The 16110-nt window shown below is 42.4% G+C and overlaps 1 protein-coding gene across 4 annotated transcripts in view; it reads right to left on the bottom strand.

Annotated features, from left to right (window-relative positions):
• Positions 1–16110, bottom strand: part of bahd1 (bromo adjacent homology domain containing 1) — a 97499-nt gene that overhangs the window by 43341 nt on the left and 38048 nt on the right. The window contains exon 1 of one of the 4 annotated variants that reach the window (XM_012969331.3): positions 4523–4781. The exons of 2 other annotated variants lie outside the window; for them this stretch is intronic. The gene's annotated coding sequence lies outside the window, so the exon portion shown is untranslated. Of the gene's footprint in view, positions 1–4522; positions 4782–16110 lie in introns of those variants that run through there. One more of the 4 variants, XM_012969330.3, reaches the window with a different exon arrangement.

Below are 16110 nucleotides of genomic sequence, written 5' to 3'. Positions count from 1 at the left end.
GGATACTCAGCACTGCCAGGGGGTTGCCTTGAGCTTATGCTTTACATAAAATACATTCCTGAATAATAAATGGCTTTGTTTACGAGCACCAAACAGGTAAAACCTTACTTCTCTACACCAGGAATGGAATTCTCTTTCAAGTTAGTCATGGCCTCTTTTAATTACAAACAATGGGACAAATCTATTAAAAAGGGATGCCACCCAAAAACTGTTTAGTTTTTTTTTTTACAAAATAAAAAAATATCATTCTAAGCAACCTTCTAATATTCATTACACATTTTCAGTGATGTTAAAGTTACTTAACTTCTAATCAATATTTATTATCTAGTTCTGACACTTAAGTCAATGTAGCAGATGCCAGTTCTACACCAGGTATGTTCATTGTTTCAGGAGTCAGAAACAGCAGAGCGGTGAATATAAACATACAGATACTGCATTCAATGGCAATGACACTTACAAACAACTTTTATTATGCAAAATAAAAAGGGGGGGGGGGGGGTTGGGTGGATGCGTTTGTCGCTTACATGTACCTGTGTGAGAACAGGCACATTAGCAAGAACAGGATGCATTCCTTCCTGCAGTAAAACACAGAGAAACGCAACACAGGGAAACGCAGGTAGGATATTGAGTATGAGCCCTAAAGGCTACAAAGATCCAACAGAAGTCAAATTCCCAGCAAGACAGCTGCCAAATCCCCTCGCAAAGAAAAGATTCTTTCCTGACCTCAATGCTGGCCACCTGATTCCTCTTTGGAGCTATCAATCTAATTAATCACAGCAGCCTGGGTGGGGAAAGTCAGAACTTGAGTAAAACAAAAAAATGGGTTCATATTACAGCACCAAAAACAAATACTGGAAAATGTAACAAATGGAAAATAAGGGAACTTTTAAAAAAAATAATGTCCTGTTCTGCTGTTACCTTAAAGAACAAGTCAACTCAAAATATCATTTTTTATGCCTAATAGAAGAAAATATAATTCTAAGCAACTTTGCACTATACAGTCATTACATATTTGTAATGGTTTTTGACTTATTTGTATATATAACTGCTATTAGAAATAGTGTTTGTCCTCTCTATTTTGGGGCTTAAATAGCCAGTAGAACTGCTTGCTATAAAAAGTATACAATGTGTAATGACATGCTTTGTAAATACTCAAGTACGCACCTATTTGTTACTTGAAAGCAAGCCCAAACCACTACTTTCTAGCATCTTGTACCTTAAGGTGGCCATACACGGGCCAATTGTAGCTGCCGATATCGGTCCCTTAGACCGATTCGGCAGCTAATCGGCCCGTGTAGGGGCAGCAATGACAGGCATGCCCAACCGATATCTGGCCTGAAATTTGCTATTGATCAGCCAGGTTAAAAGATTTAGTCGGATCAGGGACCGCATCGGCTCGTTGATGCGGTCCCCAAACCGACTGCGCCCTAAACCGACGATCGAATTTGCCCAATATCACCCGCCCGTAGGTGGGGATATCGTGAGAAGATCCGCTCACTTGGCAACCTCGCCAAGCGAGCAGATCTTAACATGTATGGCCACCTCTAGTGTGTTCAAAGGGGAACTATACACACTTTTTCAGTAAGATAAGTAGAATCTATTCTTATTTTACATCAGTAACAGAACATTGGTTTTGTTTCAATCTTGCCATTAATTAGCGGATTTAGTTTAACTACAGATAAAGAGCTCTGTATAAACAACTTCTTCCCTTAACCTCTGTGTCATGACTATTTTGCTTTACAAATAAGCAGGTGGTGGCCATTATGCAGGGGGTTTATCTGTGCACTGGCAATCTGATCTAAGTAGTGAATTCCTGGCTCCTTAAACCAGGGGGAGCTATCCCATTCCTCCAGTCCAACAACACCCCACCCCAACAACACAGTGTAAATACACAGAGTCCATAAATATCAATAACAGCCCCAAGCAGAGTCATGTGACAATCTGTTTTGCTCTCTGGTGGCTGGTGCCTTGTTTTCAGGAGTAGCCACCCCACAGGTCTGAGTGTATATCTAAAGGGGCAGTCAATCTAAGCCTACTGTAAACATGTTGTTATTCAGAACCTGCTATTTTCTCCAGCATTAAATGTATATCTCCTTTGCACGTTTTCTAGAGTTGTGTGTATCAAGTAGATTGTAAATTGGTTTTCACTAATAACAGTGCAGTATAAATGTGTATATACATATATATTAGGTCCAGTGATTAGGGTGTAGATAACTACTAACAGAGCTATTTACATAAATAAACACCCATTATACCCCCTTAAGTATTAGTCATGTTTAACCTCTGACTTATGGCACACAGGTTCCCTTTTTCAGCCCAAAATGGTCAAAAACGTCTCCTAAGTGTCATTAGTGCAAGAGAATTTGAAATAAGGTTCCAGACAATTTTATCCCCAGGTATAGGAACCACCAATCTGGTACCTCTTCCACTAATTCTGACCCAAAAGCACAATCTGCACCCAAGAGAAGAGGGGGAAAAAGATGCCCCAGGTTGGAGAGAAGCCAAGGCTCATCTCTCAGGGGAGAAAATAAGTAATGACATTTGGCGAATGGAGAAAGCAGAGTCACTGGGCTGATAACATGAGAAAGTGCAAGGTAACTCAAACTAAGCAGCCAGCCAGCAAATCCTCTACACACACGTGTAAGCAATTGCACAAATCCTGCACAACAACATATTTACACCTACACTTTTGCCAATAACCATCCTTTATCACTATCAATTTGATTAATCTATGACTAACAATGGAAATCCCAGTTTAAAGGTATTTGCCCCAGTTAATTCATACTCAGGCACTGCCAAGACATGTTTTGATGAAAGCAATGAAATGAAAAATCTAACCAGCATTATACTGTACTGGTTCTCTTTTTTCTTACAATGGTCAGAAAGCAGCTTTCAGTACACATACATACATTTTGGTGTTGGAGTTGCCATGCTGCTTGCAAACGCCCTTTTCTAAATGTATCAATAACAACCACCTTACAAGTCATATGAGAGGTAATTTGGCTATTTTCTTGATAAATGCTTCAGTAAAGTAAACAATACAGCAGCTGCCACTTGTATGCAAATATACAGAGACTACATGGTCACTGTTCACACTGCATGCCACAGAACAGGAATGAATGGAAGATTAAAAAAAGGGTAAATACAGAATCATTCTTATGGCTTAGGGATGCTATGCCAGGCAAAAGATGCCATTTAAGAGGGCTAAGACCAGCCCCCAGCAAAGACCATCATCTCCTGTTCTTTTTGGGGGAAGTGCATAATCCGCTTTAGGACACAGGCTAATGGTGCACATGCCCCTTACATTTCCTACACCTTCAGCCACTGCACTGTGCAAGTTGGACCTAGGGCTTGGAGAAGGAGGGACGCACTAATAAGGTATATAAAGACTGCACAGGAGGCGGAGGACACAGCAACACAATACCATGAAAGTGATTCATAGAAAGCATGACCTTTAGGTGTTTTATCTGCCCTTTAACCTTAGTGACAATCCCAATCACTCATCATTACAAGTACTGCCAGCAGTGGGGACACTTGGAAACTCACTCTGGGTTGATAAATGATCTTAAGTGCTGTACTACAAGGGGACGTCATTTAATATAAAGGGAGATGGCTACACTGTGATCACTCATATTTGGGCACGTTTCCAGCAATCAGAACATGGGGGTAATGGCCGCGCGTGTGCCATTTGCCTTAGGGCTAGCATCACTTAGCATTCCTTCACAGCATTTGGCGCGGGATGCCTGGAATAGTTTAACCACAAGAACTGGTATTAGCAACCCAGCAGGGAAAAATGCAAGAAATCCTGAAGTAAACAGAAGGTGCTGCTAACCCAGCCAATGTGACAGGAGGACTTTATCTCTGCCCTCACTTTCTGTTTCTTTCTCTGCAGGTTTATTTTCTATTCCGACTGCCCAACTAGTCCCTATATTCACCTGAATGCCCCACACACACCGTTCAGTGTAAGCATTACATTAAACCACCAAACATCTTTTAGTTAATAAACTAGCAGCCCATCAGCTGTTGTTACACTGCAACTCCCAGCGCCCCATAACATAAATCTGGCCAGATGCTAGTTACTGGAGCCTAAAGGATTCCCTGGAAACCCTCAGCACAGAGTGAGCCCTGAGACAGATCCATAGATACACAGATAGATCGATTGATTCCAGGGTGCAGCAAGGCATGCAAATGTCTGTATGTATAATATATATATATATGTACTCTATGTAGGGAGTGTATATTATATATATATATATACACACACACACACACATATACACACCAATACACTCTACAATGATCATATAATAAGGAATGACGCACAAGCATGAAAAGTAAAATCGAAATGAAAATTCCACTTTGTAAGGAGAAGATGCCCCCGGAGTAGGAAACTCCCAGCAGGCGGCAGGGGCAGCTTGAGAGCAGGGTAACCCTGGAGCAGCGGAGTAGTCCATGCAGGGAGAGCTGCCCCAGAGTCGCTGGGCTGAAGCTTGCGCCCCACCACCTGCCGCACCGTCACTACCTTGCGCTTCCCTCGTGTGTCACTCGCTTCCCGCCCACGGTCGCGGCATCAAAGTCACGCAGGCATCTGTCAGTGGCGAGCTCCGAGCTCGGTCAAGCCCCCTCCGTGCCGCGGGAGAGGATGGGATGGAAGAGCTGCGAGGTGACAGCGGAGGGGGCGGAGAAAGAATCACCCCCGGGATCCGCTACGCCGCAGATCTAGAGCGACAGTGTCTTCCTGCTACGCCCCCCCAAGGCCAATGGCTGAGCTCGGACGAGCGGGGCCAATCACAGGCGGCCGTGGATCCCATGGGCTGACAGGCCAATAGGAGGCGGGCGGGGCGGTGTCGCTGGCCAATAGCGAAAAAAAAAACGGAGAACGTGGGATAGCCAATGAGTGAATGGCCCGGTGAGGAGGGCCAATGGGGAGGGGGGGATAGGGCAGAAAAGTGTCTCAGCTTCGCACATCCCTGGGATGGGACCGGTATGTACCACCCTACCAGTCCCTGATCATGGAATGAACCAGAACCAATTCTACAGCCACCTGCTATTGGGAGTCCGACTGACACACCCCTTCCATGTCACCTATCACAGGGTACTATATACCTGAGTCACACTGCCTAACATGACCAATGTCACACCATAAGAATCCCTCCTGATTTTGTAGCACACGTCACACTGTACCAGAACGTTCCCCCTGAGATCCCCACGCCATTGTGCCTTAGCCATGTGCCTGTCCTGCTCTCAGTCTCACACAGCATGACTCCCCCAGGCGCCTTTACCACTGTCCCCATCTGCCACTCAACCAGAACATTATCCCATGAACCCCCATGCCCCCTGCGATAAGGAGATGCCACATGGCAATACACAGAAGTATTGAGGCAATTTCCTCACGAACCCGTCTGGCAGTATCATTCATTTACTATAGGCACTGGAACATTATTCAGAGACATGGGCATTTGGTAACGGCCCCTGAAGGGCAGTGGCTATAGGGTGATGTCGGGAGCTGTAGTTTCTAAGTTGCTAGCGTGACAGCCCGACTTCCTCTCTCCTCTTATTAAAGTAAACAGTTGGTGAGGCTAAACAGGATCACATTGGGTCCTTCCATAGCCATAGAGTTCAGTCCCACCAGACGATCATTAGTTCTCATACCCCAAACCAACGTTTTTTCATTCTATCAGAACTGTGCCCCCACCCACCCCTTAGCTGGGGCTCTCCCATCTTCCCCTAGCTTTGGCCCTGCCTTACATTTCCAGCTCACAACTACTGTTCCTCACTGGGCCATGTTGTTGTACTCACACAGAGGCCCGAACAGCCCCCACCAACCCAATAAATAGTGTCTGTCTGTGGCATCTTAACTGGGATTGTACAAGATACTTTTTTATTATTACACAAAAAAGGGGATCATTTAAAAGATTTAAAACCCTTGAAAATGGAGTCTATAGTATTCGCCTAATTCAAGGAGCTTTCTGGATAACAGGTTTCTTCATTTAAGCTAAACCCCAATTTATGTAATTAATGAATGTAAGAATGTAATCTGGACGTTAGCAAATTACATTCTGTTTCTAATTTTAGTGGTTTCTTAGATAATAGCAATTTTATGTTGCTAGTGCCAGGCTTTAGGCTCACCAGCTTTCCTTGAAGATTATCAGTGCCCTAACTGTCTATGCAATTGTGCATGCACTTCCTGTATAACCCAGGATGCTGACTGGTACTGGTACTAGCAGGGTAAAACTTAAAATATTTCAGAAACCATAAGTAATAAAAATGACTGTAAATGCAATTCAATAGCAATATCCAAAATATACAATATCCCTTATAATGAATTGATATGCCGGGTCATGGCTACCCTGTCAATACCATGTTAGTACTGGTGACATAGGACCCTCTCCAAACAGTAAGCCGCATCTCTAGTCTTAATGGACATGGGTGGTCAAATTGAGCAAAAACCCACTGTTCACCAACCTGGCCAAACAAGCACATTTTTTCCTTGTATGACAGTTTAACAGGACAGAGACTGAACTGTGAGATTACGTTGCCCCCAATAAGTATAAATAAATATACTGCCTTCTGTCTTCTTTCTGGGCATACAAACACAGAAGCAGCATCACAAACAACTGTGATTTGTACTATGTCATTGTGCAATTAACAACTTGCCAGCTCATGGGTGTCAGTGGTTATCTTTTGGCACCCATCACTGCCAACACATTCAAAGCCATTTATCTCTGTTAGAGCATACATATAAGCAGTCCTATTGGTACATGCATACTCACAGATATACTAACAAGAAGAGATGAGCACTCCTCAGTTGAGTCTCCTGTTATTCAAGGACCATGAAACCAAAATTCACTGGGGGTGCCAATTTGTTAAGCACCCCCTCAATAACACAAATAGGGCCAGTGGGACTCTTGACCAGCACTCCTCTTCCCTTAAAAACGCACAAGCCAGGAGGACTATTTAGCGGAGTGCTGTGTTGCCTGGGAGTGGGGCAAAGGGTCCCAAGGTTTGCCAACTTTCCTGGAAAAAAAAGACCAGCCTTCCTCTATATTTATCTTAGAAACATTTGGATCAAGCATCATTTTTACTAGCCAGACTGGTAAAATACTAGCCAGGTGGCATCCCTAGGAAAATACGTGGCGTGGCACTCTAATGGAAAGTACCCCAGGTCAATGCTTTTCCTTGCAGGTTAGCACACTGGGGGGGTCTAACAATCTGGCACCTCAGTGAAACTGGGTTTTGTTATGCTTTAAAACATAAATTGCCAGTGCACCAGTGCGCTCAGAAACGCTCACTACTGCCTTTCCCAGTGACATTTTTTCTTACCAAGCTGGCATGGCTGAGGTAATTACCATTTGGGTCAATGGTGGGGATGGGGGGCTGGAAATCTAGCAGCAGCTAAACACAATTGCCCCTTGTTCCATTGTCTTTATAGCAGGAATGAGCAGTCTGTAGCTCTCCAACTACAACTCCCACCAGCCAATAGGCATGTGGTGGGCTAGCAAAGATACATCTCCTTCTATACAAAATCCACAAGCTATGTACAGTCTGTAATCATACTGTTATCGCTCAACTTGCCATTATATAGATACTAAGGGAACCCTTATAAGTGTGATTTCACCTCTGCTTCCCGATCCCCCTCCTTTTTCCTCTCTATTTCTCCTTCTCTCATCAAACCTCCCCCCTTTCCCAGTGTAAATAAACAGAGACACAAAACACACAGGCACCATTAGACACACACAATAACACAGTGATAAGTACACAGGGCACCACAGTACACCAGATAAAACATGCCTACAAAGCTCTCTATACACAGACTGTAATTTTTTCATTTAGCAGTTACTCCTTCATATCCTCCTTATAAAGGCAAAGCTAACATGACAGGCTTTGCACACACACACCTCTGGTCATCACATGATAGGGAATAGCACACATCCCTCTCCCACTGTGCCCCTGTGTGAGTCACAAGGCCACCATTTTGGAAAGAAGCATTTCATTAAAACTGATTCATGGTTAGTCACTACTGTGTATTTTGTCTCCATCATGCACACCGCTTGTATACACAACCATATACTACATCCCCAACAAAATCATCAGCTGAATCTTAAACTAATAAACCCAAATTTGGATGTGTGTATTCACGCAAAACTCCCAAAAATCCTGTTATATAGTTACATACGGTTGAAAAAAGACCATAAAAAAAAGAAAAGGAGTCCATAAAGTTCAATCCTTCCAAATGAACCCAGCACACACAAACCTACACTGACTTATATACACTCACATATATAAACCATATATACCAGCATTAATACTAACTGTAGATATTAGTATCACAATAGCCTTGCATACTATGCTTGTTCAAGAACTCAACCAAGTCCCTTTTACAGGCATTAACCATAAGGGGAGGGTGGATTTTTTGTTTGGGGAGTCTAAAGATTGGCCATACATAGACTGACCTAAAGCTAATGTGAGACTAAGTGGATTTGCTTCTGGCGTAAAAGTGAGAAAATATCCCCAACCATGACAGTCTCGCCTCATCCCCTTTACCAGTTTAGTTGCAGTCTCTGCACTCTCTCCAGCTCATTAATATCCTTCTTAAGGACTGGAGCCCAAAACTGCACTGCATACTCAAGTTGAGGCCTTGAGTCAATGCCCTTTTTTATGCAAGACAGCACTTAATTTGCTTTAGTAGTTTAGTAGTTTTGTTATCTACAAAAATCCCCAGATCCTTTCCAGTTAATTCCCCCAAAACTCTACCTTTTAGTGTATAACTTGCATTTATATTATTTCTACCAAAGTGCATAACTTTGAACCATTGAACCTCATTTTCCAGTTTGCTGCCCAATTTTCCAGTTTTGTCTAATCACTCTGCAAAGTGGCAGCATCCTGCATGGTATTGTGATTTGCAATGCATTCATTTATTCTATCCCTTATTACCACTTCTAAAATCTTTACTACCACTGATGTCAGACTAACAGGCCTATAGTTTTCAGGCTAAGAATGGGATCCCTTTTTGAAAAATAAACCATATTGGCAATTCACCAGTCCCTTGGCACCATGCCAGACCTCAATGAATGTTCAAGTCTCTTTTGAATTTTCCTCCTGAGTGACCCACGTATCATTTTATTAGTACTGTAAATTGACCCATGTATCAGTAGTTATATTACTAGAATCTGATATATTTAAATGGAAGCCTTGATTAACTGGCTCCTCATTTGTGTAGACTGATGAAAAATAAAAGTTCAGAATTTCACTTATATTCAGCTTTAAAGGTTTGGCTTTGCGATGCCTTTCCTTGCTTACAAGGGAATTATGATGACCTGTATTCTTGTTAAGCAACATTTTCCTTCTGTGTTTAACCCTGTGAAAAGCCTTTCCCCAGTAGACACATTTGCAGAGATGCCCTTATACTGGCAAAGTCTGCACATCTAAAATGTGTTTTAGTTACTCCTTTATGGAGCTGTCTCTGCTGCATTATCTCAAAGAAGACCATGTTATGATCACTATTCCATAAATGCTGATCCACAATAATGGTAGCGATGAGTTCAGTATTATTAGATATCACCAGGTCCAAAAGAGAATCATTCCTAGTATGTTCTTAAACTCCCTGAAATAAAAAGTTGCCATTTAGCATATTTACAAACCTGCTAATTTAGTTCTGACTTGGACACCCCATTACTCCAGTCAATGTCTGGATAATAAGTCCCCCATAATAACAACTTGACCTAGATAACTAGAGACCCACAACCTGACCCATACCCAATGACCTTCAGCAATGTTTCATTAGTGAGTCGACCTCACCCAGAGGGGGTTTACATGAAAGCCAAACCGGTATCCACTAGGCGCAATGTAAAACAGAAGGGATGTCACTACGAACCGCCAATGGTCACTACCGACTGGAAGGGACGTCACTTTGGGGGGTGGATCAACCAGGTACAGAAGAAAACCTTCTTTTTTGATTTTAACATAAATCACACACCTTGACCATTTACATTAAACACTGTTTCTTTCAGCATCAATTGTTTTACACAGTATGATAAATAGACCCCTACAGGTACAATAGCCACATAGTATCAGACCAACTGACTAATGGTCCCCATACACGGGCCGATAGTAGCTGCCAATATTGGCCTTAGACCGATTCGGCAGCTAATCGGCCCGTGTATGAGCACTTCTGACGGGCCTTCCCGACAGATATCTGGCCTGTAATTGGGCAGATCTCGATTGGGCGGGTTAGAAAATCTAGTCGGATCAGGGACCGCATCGGCCAAACGATCGAATTACCCTGGATTCTCCCGTTATCGTCCACCCGTAGGTGGGGGATATCGGGAGAAGATCTGCTTGCTTGGCGACATCGCCTAGCGAGCGGATCTGCCAGTGTGGGACCTTAAGTGTGAAGACAGACGGGACAATTATTGGACGTGATTTTTAAATTCGAGTCGTGGCGACTAACTTCCCTGCTAAAAATCATGGCAACTTGTACTGTGCAGTTGTGGTGTTTTGTACTGTATATTTTACACAGAGGCTAGTCATTCTGATTAGTTGCACGACTGTCTTTTTATTTGTGGTTACTAGGAGTTTCTTAAAAGTCACAGAGACTAATCATCCCGTCTGTCTTTGCCCTAAAGGTGGCCGCGCATGAGCCGATTTAAGATGACGATTCGGGTCCTTCAGACCAATTCGGCAGTTTATCTGCCCATGTATGGGCACCCCCCACAGATCTACTCGACCGACATCTGGCCTAAAATTGGGCAAATATAGATTGGGCCGGTTTTATTTTTCCGTTGGAAAAGGGAAACTGCAACTGTAGCAGAGATTGGGTAAGTAAGCAGGGTTACAGAAAAATTACAGCAAAGTACATTGCTGGTAAATTTATTATATTGGCCCCGGCTTTGGTTGCTATTTTGCCAGCTAGGCCAGTCAGTTGGTAATCCTAATCCATTGCACTTGGCAATTAATTTTTAATGAACGTGTATACAATCTATTTACTCATGTTGTGTTTACCCATCCATTAATTTCATAATAGTACTGTGTGAATTCAGCATCATAATCATCATTTATACGGAGCCAGCAAGTTACGCAGTGCTTTACATTTATTTATAACAAACAGTAGTCTTACAATAATTTAACAAACAAGAGTAACAGAGTAAAAAAATAGGATCATAGGGCCCTACTTACAAGAGTTTACAATCTAAAGGATAGACTAATACTGGTATAGTTACTGGCATAACTAGCGGGGAGCAGGGGGTGTGACTGCACCCAGGCCCCGCCCCCCTTGGGTCCCACAGAATGGCAGTTGCAAATTTTGCCCCTGTGACTGTCGTCATCTAGTTCTGCCACTCATGCACCCATGCACAAGGCTCCAGAAATATTCTACTACTCTGCAAATTCCCGTTTATCCGGAAAATAATCTGCCATGTTTTATACAGAATTTGTCCTGACTGCTACTTGTGCCTGATGTTTAATTCTGGCGCAAACAATAAGCAGTCTCATAGCATGCACGTTACAGTGGGGTTGATGTGGGCGTTTCGGAGTAACTGTAAATGAGCCCTAGTATCTGTTTATTAAGTGATGGGAACACAGCTCTTTATGGCAGAGTTCATCTTCTCAACCCCTGTATTATTTCCACTGGGCTGACAGCCAACATGGAAGTAGCAGAAAGTACCTGTAGTTTTAATTTTTAATCCAGTAGAGCAATCACAGGCAGCTCCGTTTCCCACAAGCAGATAACTCCATCTCAGCTGGCGAAAACTAACATGGCACTACCCGTACCAACACAGCTTTCATCTCACAGAATAATTCTTACCAACAAAGTAATATCTAGTTGTGCTCTGCAGCTGGTCTCCCCATCCGCCGTCCATTTGTGGCACAGTTGGTGCCAAGCCCAGCCATGCATCACTGTGAGCAAGTCTCCAAGCAAATACCAATAGGCTACACATATGGTGAGCTATTCACAGAAAATAATTTATATTTTGTTTACTGATTAGAAAAATTCTAGAACAATTCTACTATTTTTATAATATTTTGGCCACTAGAGACCACAGTTTCTATGATCATAGATCCTATGAATCAGAGTAAATAAATATTCCAACTTTCCAAGTGAAGAAACAAGAAAATGTTGATAAAAAAGGCTCAGAGCACAGAATGTTTGCATATTTTTCTCAGCATTCAGGGGAAATAGAAAAACTAAAAACCCTACTTATATAAAGGCTATATTTTCCCTTTAACGCAAAAGACAGATGACTACTATTACAGTCTTTGTTGCAAGTGCTAGATAACAATATATAATCTTGGTGGAAACTCTCAGGGTTGGACCTTGATACGCGGGACCATATTTAGCCGGCTAAAATGAATTGTGGGCAGTCATTGTTCCATGCTCAGAACTAGAAAACAGTCCATTGATTTTTATAGAATGTTTTTTGATGAGGAACATGGAGCAGGCACTTAGCCGGAGAATATCTGCAGCCTTTAGAAACTATGGTCCTTTGGATTTAAAGGAGAACTAAAGACTAATAAAAAATATGGCTAAAAACTGTATGTTATATACTTAACTTATTTTAAAAGGTCACAAGGTTCAGAAGCCCTATAACAGTAATGATCCAGGCCTTCAAAGTTTTCTACAGCAGATCCCCATCTTGGAACTTGCTATGCTATCTTTTGAATGTCAGTAACACTGCATATGCTCAGTTTGCTCCGGGCTGCTGCTGAGAGGCTTAATTTCAAGTTTTCCACATTAGCTCTCTTGCTAAATAACTAAGTTTAGAGGCTCCAAGCCTAACTCTGTTAATATACTCTCCAACTCAAATTAGACGTTAAAAGTCTACGGCTCGCCAAATTTAGGATAATGTTCAGGTACCCATGCCCCAAACTTTTCGCATGAACTGCCTTACTCCGACTCAATCCACCGACAAGCTTAACATTAGTTACAAAATGAACAGATATGCAGGTCACTTGCAGCTTTACTTTGGTGGCCCGGGTGCAGCACCCCAGACCTGCAGCATGAGAGGGATATCACCAATAGCAAATCAATACGCAATCATCGGATGCCCAGGCAGCACTGAAAATCAAACATCTTTATTCATTTATCCTGGCGCGTTTTGTGTAAACACACACGTATTCATAGGCAGAAGCTCTCTATCTAGAATCTTTTTACGCCATCTGTGAAACTGGAAGACTTTGAGAGCCTCTGTTTGGCAGTACATGTGGTCTTTAAGCCTCCAAGTCAGAAATTCAAAAATAAAGACCTGCTTTGAGGCCACTGGGAGAAAATGAAAAGGTGTTGATGAGCAACATGTTGCTTGAGAGCCACTGGTTGAGGGTCACTGGCTTATGGGGTCCCTGGAAATCAAATCAAAAAAGCTTATACTGCAGGGCTGAAGTATTTATAATGTGCTGGTTTCTGAATTGCCAGGTCATGTAAATCTGAATTAATGAACAACTTAGGCTTGTATTATGACTTTTAAATAATATAAAATACTGTATATGGTGAGTTGATCCCTAAGCGTAGGCAACTCACAGCAGCTCAGAGCAATCAGCAGAAAAGAAGACGGGCAGCTAGTGATGGCAAATTTAGAGGCACAGATCTCCAGAGGCTAGTAGAAGGTAGTAGAAGCCCAAAACAGAAGGGCTCATTTATGTCTGCAAGTGCAGCTTTTTCCCACAGTGAATTGCATCTAAAACCACTTTCAGTAAAGGTATTTGTGTCAAAATATACTCTTCACACACTTCAGTATAGCTGCGCTTACACCACTCAGTCCTTCCTGCTTTTTGTGCCGAATCAGGTGCTGCTATGCCTACTGATGCAGGGGGGCAGCCAGGTGGTAGCTCCAGGGTTTCCTCAGCACCCTGCATCAATACGCATAGCAGCACACTTGCACCAATGACTATACACTGGGAACATTGCTAAACAACATTTGTGTTTTTGTTATTCCTCTCATAAAGGGACATCTATTATCCAGAATCCAATCATACAGAAAGCTCCAAATTACAGCTTTGCCATTCTCCATTTAAACAAGCAATTCTTCCTGTCTCTGTAAGAATTAGACAGTACCTTGCACTATGCTTGCTGTATCAATATTGATGGCAAACCCATTCTATTGTTTTTCTAATCTTCAAATGTTTTCTTAGTAGCTTCAAGGCACAGTGTTCCAAACAGAAGAAAAATACCAGGTCCCAAGCATTCAGGATAATAAATGCCATCATTTTCACGTTTCTCCTGTTTAGGCAACTGCATTTTAGAACCCCCCCCCCCCACACACACACACACACACATTTCTCATTACCAGCATATTTCACATTTTCTAATAAATTTTTTATAAGATATTTTAAATTGAGTTTTTTGCCAGCTTATTTTTTTGCCAATAAGTGTTCACTGCTTCAGAGGTGCCGTAAATCATTATTTTCTATGAGAAGCCAGTTACACATGTGCAGTCTGATGAAAATGAGAATACAATATTGCATGTGATGCTTATTCCAGAAGGTTGCAGAAAGCAATGTTGTTCCATGTTGAGAGACTGGCCCCTGTGTGTAGCACTCAGCAACAAGGCAAACCATCCAACCTAAATGCCTAAAAATCAGCAACCAGAATTATTCCAACTTCCTATCAGTTACGACACATATTCAGGAGTGGTACAGCGTTTCTCTTCCAGATAACAGCATGTAGTTTTACTTTATCCTGTTTACAGATAAGATATGGAAAGGCAAGCTGCATGAGGAAACATTTTCCCAGTTGCATTTCCCACATCCTGCCATGTCTTTCAATGCTGACTACTGATTACAACATGCCTGGGCAAGCAAGATGGCAGCACCCATTCATAAGTATAAGCTTCTGCTAAATAATGACTTCCTTCTTTGGTCTGTAAAGGAAAAAAACAGATAAGAGTCTTCTTCTAAAGGTGGCCATACACGCACCGATATTATCGTACGAAACCTCGTTTCGTACGATAATCGGTGCGTGTATGGCATGTCAGCGAGCCGACCGATATCGCAGGAAGCTGCTGAAATCGGTCGGCTCGCCGATCGGCCAAGTTAGAAAATTTTGATCGGGCGCCATAGAAGGCGCCTGACCAAAATTCTCCCTTCAGAGCTGAATCGGCAGAAGGAGGTAGAAATCCTATTGTTTCTACCTCCTTACCTGCCGATTCAGCCCTGAATGGTGTGTGGCGGATCTGACGATGTTTCGTGCGACCGACGGTCGTACGAAACATCGTGAGATCGCCACGTGTATGGCCAGCTTAAATGGCATACTTTCCTCTAGGGCAATGGCACATGGAGAGATTGATCACCCGAAGTTAATTTTGGCTACCCAAAATACCTTTTGGCATCATGACTTTGGAAATCGAAGCAACGGGTATGAAGGCATTTTGGGGAGGTTGGTCACCCCTGGTAGTCAAGATTTACCACAGGCAACTAATCACCCATTAGGCCACATCCCTTAAGGTGGAAAGGCCGCCAAACGAGCAAATCTTGCCACAGATATGCCCACCTAAGGTAGGTGATATGAGAGTATTTCGGTACAAGGATGGGAATAATACCCATTGGAGTGAGAGCAGCATTAATAAGCCAATACGCTCCTTGATCCAACGGGAAAATCATTCCTGCCTGTTCGACATCTGGCCAATTTTAGGCCAGATATCAGTTGGGTTGGCCCATTGGGGGTGCCAAAACATGGGCAGATAAGCTGCCAAATCAGCAGCTGAAATATGCCCTTGTATGGCAACTTTAAGACAGCTACTGTTAATAGGAGTTACATAACAGAGCGATCACTTTTGTTGTAGTTCAACTTTATAGCAAATACAGATGTAAGATCTATTATTCAGAAATCCTTAATCCAGAAAGCATTAAAATACTGAAATTTAATTTCCCATACAGTAACATTTTAGGAAACAAAGCTGCATGGTGAACAACTACCTGGGACTAAATGATGGTGTTATTAACTAAGCATAATAAAAGCAATCGATGTGCACACAGTATCATTAGCATATAAGGTACACCACCATAAAAGAAAACAATAATATTCACTTAATAACGCATTCTAGGCATAGTAGTACTCCAGGGGGTCATATTTCTACATATAAAATCATTAGAGAGATGTAGTGCTATGTGAGATATTAC

This window comes from Xenopus tropicalis, chromosome 8 (genome assembly GCF_000004195.4).
Source record: "Xenopus tropicalis strain Nigerian chromosome 8, UCB_Xtro_10.0, whole genome shotgun sequence".
Classification (NCBI taxonomy): Eukaryota; Metazoa; Chordata; class Amphibia; order Anura; family Pipidae; genus Xenopus; species Xenopus tropicalis.
This window is presented reverse-complemented; position numbering and strand designations above follow the sequence as displayed.